Source organism: Ipomoea triloba, chromosome 12, assembly GCF_003576645.1.
Source record: "Ipomoea triloba cultivar NCNSP0323 chromosome 12, ASM357664v1".
In the NCBI taxonomy this organism is placed as follows: Eukaryota; Viridiplantae; Streptophyta; class Magnoliopsida; order Solanales; family Convolvulaceae; genus Ipomoea; species Ipomoea triloba.
Genome location: NC_044927.1, coordinates 8,309,147 through 8,318,661, shown reverse-complemented (window position 1 = coordinate 8,318,661; position 9,515 = coordinate 8,309,147). Strand labels below are relative to the sequence as shown.

The following is a 9,515-nucleotide window of genomic DNA, read 5'->3' as shown; positions in this document are numbered from 1 at the left end:
CGACGCCTGAGAGATTCGAACTCTCGCGGGGAAACCCCATGTACTTAGCAGGCACACGCCTTAACCACTCGGCCAAAGCGTCTTAACGATTCACTATTTGTGACGAACCATAAGTATTAGATACAATATCATTTGATGGAAAAATTTACTATGTAACCTAATTAAATGAAAGGATGACAGTGTAAGTAACGATAAGAAGAATGCCTTCAAAGGATAAAATACTATTTGCAAATCTGGTCAAAAGGTTACATAAATTGTGCAGTAATGAGATAATATGTTTAAACAAGGCAAAAGAATAACGATTTGTACACCTCATATACGAGAATGACTTGCATTGATCTAGGCGCCTCACGCAAGCGAGCAGTTGCAAGGGTCGGCTTTCATTCTCCGACTTCCCCAACTTAAGTTGGCCTACTTTTGTCGACCACGAGACTAGAGTTGAATTTTCTCTTTTTCATCACGGGTTACGTTGAGTCATATTCGTTCAATTTTTTATGTACTGAGTCCAATATATTCATAAAAATATTTATTTATTAAAAGAATTGATTCTTTGAGGTACATATATAACCTACAGTTGCTTGATGAATATTTTTTTTTTTTGAGTACTATTGATCTTGTTACATGCAGTGTTGCAAAAATCTTGCCTAGGCGCCGATTAATCGCCGCCTAGGCACTAGACGTCGGTCGACCGCCTAACGTATCATCTTAAATGGTAGTCTAGGCGGATTGCCGGCTAGGCGACCGACTAGGCCATCTAGCTAATAGCCGCCTAGGCCGCTTAAGTGCTAACCGCCTAGGCCTCCTAGGCGCCGACCAGACTTCCTAGGCACCGACTACGCCGTCTAATCGGCCGACTTGACTGGAGTTGCCTTGTGGTTACTACATCAATATAATAGCCTAACCAACTTGACTGTGGTTGCTTCTATATGCATTTTTGTTGCGACAAGTGCAACCCGTAGGCCGCAGACAATACCCGAAGATGTACACTAGGTAAACATACACACTGGAGAATCATGTTAATTACACCCACTCGACCACCTATTTTTTTATCAAATATATGCAATTTTTTAGGCATGTGGTGTTAATTAATTAATACAATAATATAACAATCATATTACAATTCTATTAAAACTGAGTTTTTGTACGTGATATATATATATATATATATATATATATATATATATATATATATATATATATATATAGATTTATTTTTAAAACAATTCATTTGGTTCCTCATTTTATTTGGTCATTTTGGTTCTCCTGCTCTGCATCGCCATGGTCTAAGTTTACCAACCATGGTCCTTCAATTTTCAAAAGTTAAATGGTGGTTAAAGTTTGATAGTTTAAGGACCATGTGTGGTTAAAATTTGATAGTTGAAGGACTCTGGGTGGTTAACTTGCATTGGATCACAGATGGTAACAATTTAAAAGTCGAAGGACTACAAATGAAAATTTGAAAGTTTAAGACTAAAAGTGGCTAAACCACTATACTCGGAGGACCTTAGATGGTATTAACTCTATATTTATTTACCAAGTATTTTATTAATACCATGAAAAAAATAAAAAAGAATAGTTTGAAACCAATCATATTAACTATTTTTTGGGGGAATTGTTGACAATGAAAGTACTCAAATAACCCATTACCTAGCAAATTGAAACGAGAAACTATCTTTTAATATCTTTGGAATACATCATATTTAAAGTTTTCAAATTTTTACTAATTTATTTAATCTTTTTCTTTAAACTAGGGATTTCTTTATCCACAATAACTCATTCAACAATAATGGTTGAACCAAATGAACCTCGAGCAGAACACCTAAAGGAAAGTCCATAGCTCCTATATCATAATCTCAGACGTTGTCATCTATGCTACCAACAATAACGTAACCCAATTGCAAATAACGCACTACCAACAAAAAGAAAGAGAACAAATAGTAAAGATGAAGACAATATAATGACAATGTTACTCAAAAGAGAATTAAGAATACTTAGAAAAATTCAAACTAAAAGTATAGTATTTATTTAGACTATCGATTTTACAAAGTTGTAAACATTTATTTTAGTGACAATTATAATGAATTTCCTATATTATCTTGGATTCATATACTTTGAGTTACATATTTAAATAAACAAATTCGACATTCAATTAACTATGTATAAACTTCTCCTATATAATCTTGCATTGACATACTTTCAAATATTTATTTAAATATAAACATTAGGCATTAACCCATTCGCGCAATGCGCGTGTAAAACTAGTATTAAAATTAAATTCATAATAGTTGTAAAAATTAATAATAATTATAATGAAAAGAAGTTAATTATTTATTGTAATTATTATTAATTTTTACAAATATTATAAATTTTATTTTACAATAATAAAATAATAACTAATATCATCATTAAAATAATTATGAACTAAATGAAGTTAAGAAAAATAATTTAGTTTTTTTGGGATGCGGCTCATATCGGATCAAGAGTTTTATTGTTTTGCTTGGTATGGTTAGACTCTTTAAATTATTGTATAAGGCATCGATTTTATAGGGACCATTCCTCATTCTTTAACAGAGTAATACTCTCACTATATGCCCTTTATAGGCGATGGAAAATAAGAGAGAATATTCAAAAAAAAAAAAAAATTCATAGTTTGTTACTAACGGTAGAGGTGTCAAATGGACGAGTTAGACTGGAGTCTATTTCAAACCCAACACATTAGGCCCGAGCCGGTTCAATTGCTACAATGGGCGGATTAGGGCTAGTCCGTTTTATACTATAGACAGTATTCGACTTTTATTTTTTGGTCATGGACTGGGTTGACTAAGCTCGATTCGACCTGTCGACTCGTACATTTTTTAAAAGATGTAATATATATACATACTCTAATCGAGTAATTGTAAATAGAAATTAGAATCAAAATAAATAAGTAAATAACTAATTAATTAAAAAATAAATATATAAAAATATATAATTCACGCATATACGCATACATGTATGTGTATATATACATGAACATTTTCTTTCACTACTACAGAAAACACATTTAACGTCGGTTTTTTAGCACTTTTAATGTCGATTAAAAATCGATGTCAATCTGGCAGACGTTGTATATAAATGATACGACGTCGGTTATAAAACCGACGCTATATGTATTTTTTATCTTTTTAAATAAATAAACGACGTCGGTTATTAAGGAAAACTGACGTCGTTTATTTTTTCTTATTTTTGATTCCATTATTAGGGGTGGAAATAGGCTAAGCTGAGCCGGGCTTTATAAAATTAGGCCTGGGCCTGCTGTGGAAATCTAAAGTCTGAGCCTGGACTTGAGTCTGCATGTAGGCTTTTTTTAGGCTCAAGCCTGAGCCTACAGTTGGTTTGGCCTGGCCTGAAGCCTTTTTAAAACCCTATTTAACATATAGGCCTTTGAAAAGGCTTTAAAATAGATCCTAAATAGGCTTTGAACCTATTTAAGGCCTACATTTTTAAGCCTTTTAAAGTATACGTGTAAAAAATTTACAAAAATTACCTAAGTTCATATTTCATTATGAATGACAATATCATAAGTTCATATTTCATAATACAATATCCAACATTACAAGTTTAATAAGTAAAAGTTCGTAACACAAAATTCAACAATACATTGTTTACTAATTACTAGTATTACTACAAATCTATAATCCTGCAATCAATTACTAGTAGGCTCATATTACATTAGTATTACTACTTTACTAATTATATTGCTAGTAAACTATAAACACTAAACAACTAGCAGAATTATTACTAGTCATTAGTAACAATAATTATTAGCAATTTAGCATAATAGCAGTAATAACTAGTAATATTTAACACTGTTTACTAATTAGTAAGTCATATTTGGCATTTGGGTATTGGGAATTAGGGTTGTAGGTTATATATATAATATTTGGGTATTGGGAATTAGGGTTGTAGGTTATATATATAATATATTAGATATAAAATGTAGGGTTGTAGGTTATATATATAATATATTAGATATAAAATGTAATATATAATAATTAAATATTAAATAATTAAATATTATAATATATATATATATAATTATTAGCAATTTAGCATAATAGCAGTAATAACTAGTAATATTTAACACTGTTTACTAATTAGTAAGTCATATTTGGGATTTGGGTATTGGGAATTAGGGTTGTAGGTTATATATATAATATTTGGGTATTGGGAATTAGGGTTGTAGGTTATATATATAATATATTAGATATAAAATGTAGGGTTGTAGGTTATATATATAATATATTAGATATAAAATGTAATATATAATAATTAAATATTAAATAATTAAATATTATAATATATATATATATATAGGCTAGGCATGCGGGCTTGTAAGCCAGACTTTTAAATATAGGCCTAAGCCTATTTAACTAAATAGGCTTCTAATTAGGTCTAAGTCTGGCCTTTTTACTAAACAGGATAGGCTAGACCAGGCCCTAAGTAGGCCAGGCCGTAGGCCCCTATGAAGGGGTCTGGCCTATTCCCACCCCTATCCATTATTGTTCAAAAGTGGTTATGAGTTTTATGATAACAAAAGTATGCAAAGAAACATGATAATGAGTATTGGATGAATTAATGATAACAAAAGTAAGCAAAGAAATATCTGATAGTAGAAGGCAAAAGTCACCAACCAAATGTCATCTTAATTAATCAGATTTAAAATATAGAAAATATTATGTAGTAATATAAGTAAGACAATAAATGAGATCGGGAGAACAATGTATTATATCACCAAATATAGAAAATACTTAATTAGTTAATCATATAATACAAATATAGAAAATATTATGTAGTAATATCAGTAAAACAATAAATGAGATCGGGAGAACAATATATTATATCATCAAATATAGAAAATACTTAATTAGTTAATTATATAATACAAATATAGAAAATATTATGTAGTAATATCAGTAAGACAATAAATGAGATCGGGAGAACAATGTATTATATCATCAGATATAGAAAATATAGAAAATACATAATTAGTTAATCATATAATACAAATATAGAAAATATTATGTAGTAATATCAGTAAGACAATAAATGAGATCGGGAGAACAATGTATTATATCATCAAATATAGAAAATATAGAAAATATTAATCATATAATACAATGTAACGTGCGTTAATGAGAATATTGGATGAATTAAATACTACGTTTTTTAACGGTTTTTTCCCTATATAAAAATGTTGTAAGAGCAAGGCTCTCTTAGTAGATTTTACAGAAGAATTAATATTTATAATTTTCTCTCTAGCTAGTACGAAAACATGGCCAAAGCAATATTAGTGCTTTTCGCCCTTTTCTGCATAGTCCAATTTTGCATAATTTCCTCTCTTGCGTGAGTTTTCTTCCATTTTTCTATAATCGATATGTTCTTTCAAACAAGAAACAAGATTCAATAAACTCCTAATTTCACCTTTTTTCTTACAACGTTTTTTTTTTTTTTTTTTATAAATTTTTTATTACTCATATTTAAGAAATATGGCGACTATGTGAATATACAGTTACAGAATAACCACCAATATATAGATTTATTTTTTGTTTTTTGTTTTTTGTTTTTTTTTTTTGGGATTGTCAAACCTATGAAATTGCAACTTAAAATTATAGGTTATTTACAATCAATTACAAAAGGTTTGGGGCATCTCTAACTAAATTACTCAGACAATTGCCTTGATAACCACGTGTTTCCAAGTTCAACTCTTTGTGAGAGTTGTCTATTGATTTTCTTTATTTGTGTCCGTGAATTATTGGCAACTTAGGCTTAGGCTGGTTTACACTTTTGTAATCCTTTGCCATTTAGGGTAAATCTCAACATAACTAAGATAGCTTAGGGTGATATATTCTTGTTAATAACGTATTTTAATGTATTGTGGATACAGGCAGCATGAAGTAGATGGCGGTTTGGAGGGTGTGAAAACAAAGAAAATTGAAGAAATTGGAGAGAAGATAAACTTGGGACAATGCATTAAGGCGAAATGTGGTTCTGTTACTTGTTGGTGCTGTGGAAGACACCAGACATGGTGTTTTAAGGATGAAGCATCTTGCGAAACCGGTGATTGTTCTTAAAACAAACAAATGTCAATATGTTTTTATGTAATTCCGTTATGAATCAAATTTAAGTTCTTTCCAGACTTCGGTGTGTTTTGGTCTAAATTTATTTAGGCAGCGTTTGGTTCAAACATTAAAATTTGAATGGTAATTGGAAAAAAATAGATAGTTGAAAATGGTAATGAATTTAAGTATGAAAAGTTTATTTGTTTGGTGGTAAATAAGAATTGGAATAATATATATTATTGGTCTCGATTGGGTGGTTAAAAAGTTTAGTGGGGTGAATAGACTTCTCCAACAATTAAAAAAAAAACTTAATAACACTTTAACCAAAATAATTCCACGTGAATAAATTCAACTTGAAATACACAGCGAAATAAACGCAAAGTGCTATAATTAAAACTGAGTAATAATGAAGAGATATGTCACATGCAATACGTTGGAATCACTTGAAATAAACGCAAAGTGCCCTGTCCCATATAATCAATTTGCTCCTTATTATAAGCTCAACATGGTCACGACCTTGCGATATATTGCACGTGGAATCTTTGTTCAAAGAGAGTGGTATAACAAATTTGGAATGCGACGTCCTGTCTCTCAGTAAGAACAAAGATGTTATTCCACTCAAAGCAATGTTCAGATCAGAATAATATCACCGTAGGGAAAATTAGAAATTGCATTTTATTTAAATAAAATACCTAGGTACGCTATTGAGATAATAAATTTGCCTACAATTAACACTGAGATTAGCTGGTGCACCAACAGCTAGTCCTAACAACAGCTGAGCATTATCGTACAATCTATTTGGTTGGAGCAACGATGCTTGTGTATTATTTTGACTATGTAATGACTCATTCTCTTAAAAAATAAAAGAGTCATTTCCATTTCTGATCCTATTGTTATTGGGGCATTGCCAATTTTAGTCCACTTCATTAATTTTTGCCACATCGCGGCCAGTCTTATTTAGTCCTTACCACTTTTAGTCCACAGTTAAAATTTTCGTCAAATGACCGTCCTAAACAGGGGTATTTTTGGTCTTTTCATGCTTTGGTCATTTCCTTGACCCTCTGCAGTGGTTTTCCTTACACATTTTCATCCAATGAAGAGGTCCAGCGAAAGCCATGTGAGCCACATTACAAAGCCATGGCTTTCGCCGGACCTCTTCATTGGATGAAAATTGTAAAGAAAACTACTGCAAAGGGTTAAGGAGATGATCAAAGCATGAAAAGACCAAAATATCCCTGTTTTGGACGATTATTTGACAAAATTTTTAACAGTGGACTAAAAGTGGCAAGGACTAAATAAGACTGACCACAATGTGACAAAAATTAATGAAGTGGACTAAAATTGGCAATGCCCTAATAACAGTAGGACCAAAAATGGAAATGACTCAAAATAAAATATATGATTTAAATCACTTGTCAAGAAATGACAGTAATATAAACAAATAACGAAGAATCCATTCAGTAATAAATATTTTATTTTATATGTTAATTAGATATTTATAACTTAATCATTTTTATTCTATAATTTTTATTTACATATAGTATTCAAGATGAGCATAACCCAAGGCAACACTTATCATTATTTTTTTATATGGAAAAAAATAATAAAATTTTGCTGCCCAAAATAAGACATCCCCAAAACGATGTCGTTTTTGAGTTGTTATATATATATATATATATATATATATCTCTGTGTGTGTGTACTAGTTTTATACGTGCATTGCGCGAATGGGTTAATGCCCAATGTTTATATTTAAATAAATATTTGAAAGTATATCAATGCAAGATTATATAGGAGAAGTTTCTACATGGCTAATTGAATGTCAAATTTTTTTATTTAAATATCTAACTCAAAGTATATAAATCCAAGATAATATAGAAAATTCACTATAATTATTACTAAAATAAATGCTTGCAACCTTGTAAAATCAATAGTCTAAATATTTGGTCTAAAAATGATAGTCTAAATAAATACTACTTTTAATTTGAATATTTCTAAGTGTTCTTAATTCTCTTTTGAGTAATATTGTCATTGTCTTCATCTTTACTATTCGTTCTCTTCCTTTTTGTTGGTAGTATGTTATTTGCAATTCGGTTATTGTTTGTAGCATAGATGATAACGTCATGCAATGAGATTAATTATGATATAGAAGCTATGAACTTTCCTTTAGGTGTTCTGCTTGGGGTTCATTTGGTTCAACCATTATTTTTGAATGAGGTATTGTGGATAAAGAAATCCATAGTTTAAGAAAAAAAATTAAATTAATTAATAAAAATTTGAAAATTTAAAATATTATGCATTCCAAAGATATTAAAAGGTAATTTCTCGCTTCAATTTGCTGGGTAAGGGGTTATTTGAGTACTTTCATTGTCAACATATCACCCAAGTAGTTAATATGATTGGTTTCAAACTATTCTTTTTTATTTTTTTTCATGGTATTAAAGAAATACATATGTATTATTTTTTTGTGTAACTACTAATTTATTTAATTCAATAAGAGTAAAATAGAGTGATTCCGCTTCAATTTGTTGGGTTATTTGAGTACTCTCTTTGTCAACCAATCCCCAAGTAGTTAATATAATTAGCTTCAAATTATTTTAATTTTTTTTCATAGTATTAATAAAATACTTGGTAAATAAATATATAACATTATTTTGTACTATAACTTTGATATTTAATTACAAGATATTGTAAAAATAAGATAATGAACAATGTAATGAATATCAATTGATAAATTTGAATGTAAAGATTCTTTGCATGAGAGAAAATAAAGACAATATAACTAATGAAATTATTTCTCTTATTTAATTTAATTTTTTGATAATGAGTAAGCTTCGGGGAACACACCTCTCACACCAATTCAACAAGCATGCAACCAAAATTGCTCCGACGTGTTGGTCTGACAGAAAATCCGAAACGGAAGAATAGCTATGAGGAAGAAGAGCAAATTAAAGCTTCTATAGAGACGAGTAAAACAAGCATCGTTGTATTAACAATGACTTTTGCAGCTGGCTAAGCCCGGAAGATACTCCATAACCATTCACATTTGCGTTCCTGTGCGGAATGTATGCCACTTTAGCACCTCTACGTCCTCTTGCTATTGCTGTTTTACTCTTTGGCTTCACCACACTTATAGATATTATTTAAGAACCCATCCTCATTCTATGTATGTTGGAAAACAACACAGACTGCATGCAAATGGATGTTACTGGTTTACATGGTGGAGAGGAAAAGGAAGAGAAGTCTTACTGAGTTATTGATTTGAATGAATGTAAAAGCTTTACAAGGTAGATTTTATAAAGAGAAAAGAACGGAGGAAAAGGAAGAGAAGTCTCACGATGAGCATGGAACGGAGTATTTTAACTTTTAAGCGTCAGGAATAATAACAGAAAAACGGAAACTAGAATGATATAC

At 30.2% G+C, this 9,515-nt stretch overlaps 1 non-coding gene across 1 annotated transcript; it reads right to left on the bottom strand.

The window, feature by feature from the left end:
- TRNAS-GCU lies at nucleotides 1-82 on the bottom strand. Its single transcript has one exon. It is a non-coding gene; the product is annotated as a tRNA-Ser (tRNA).
- Nucleotides 83-9,515: the final 9,433 nt, after the last annotated feature.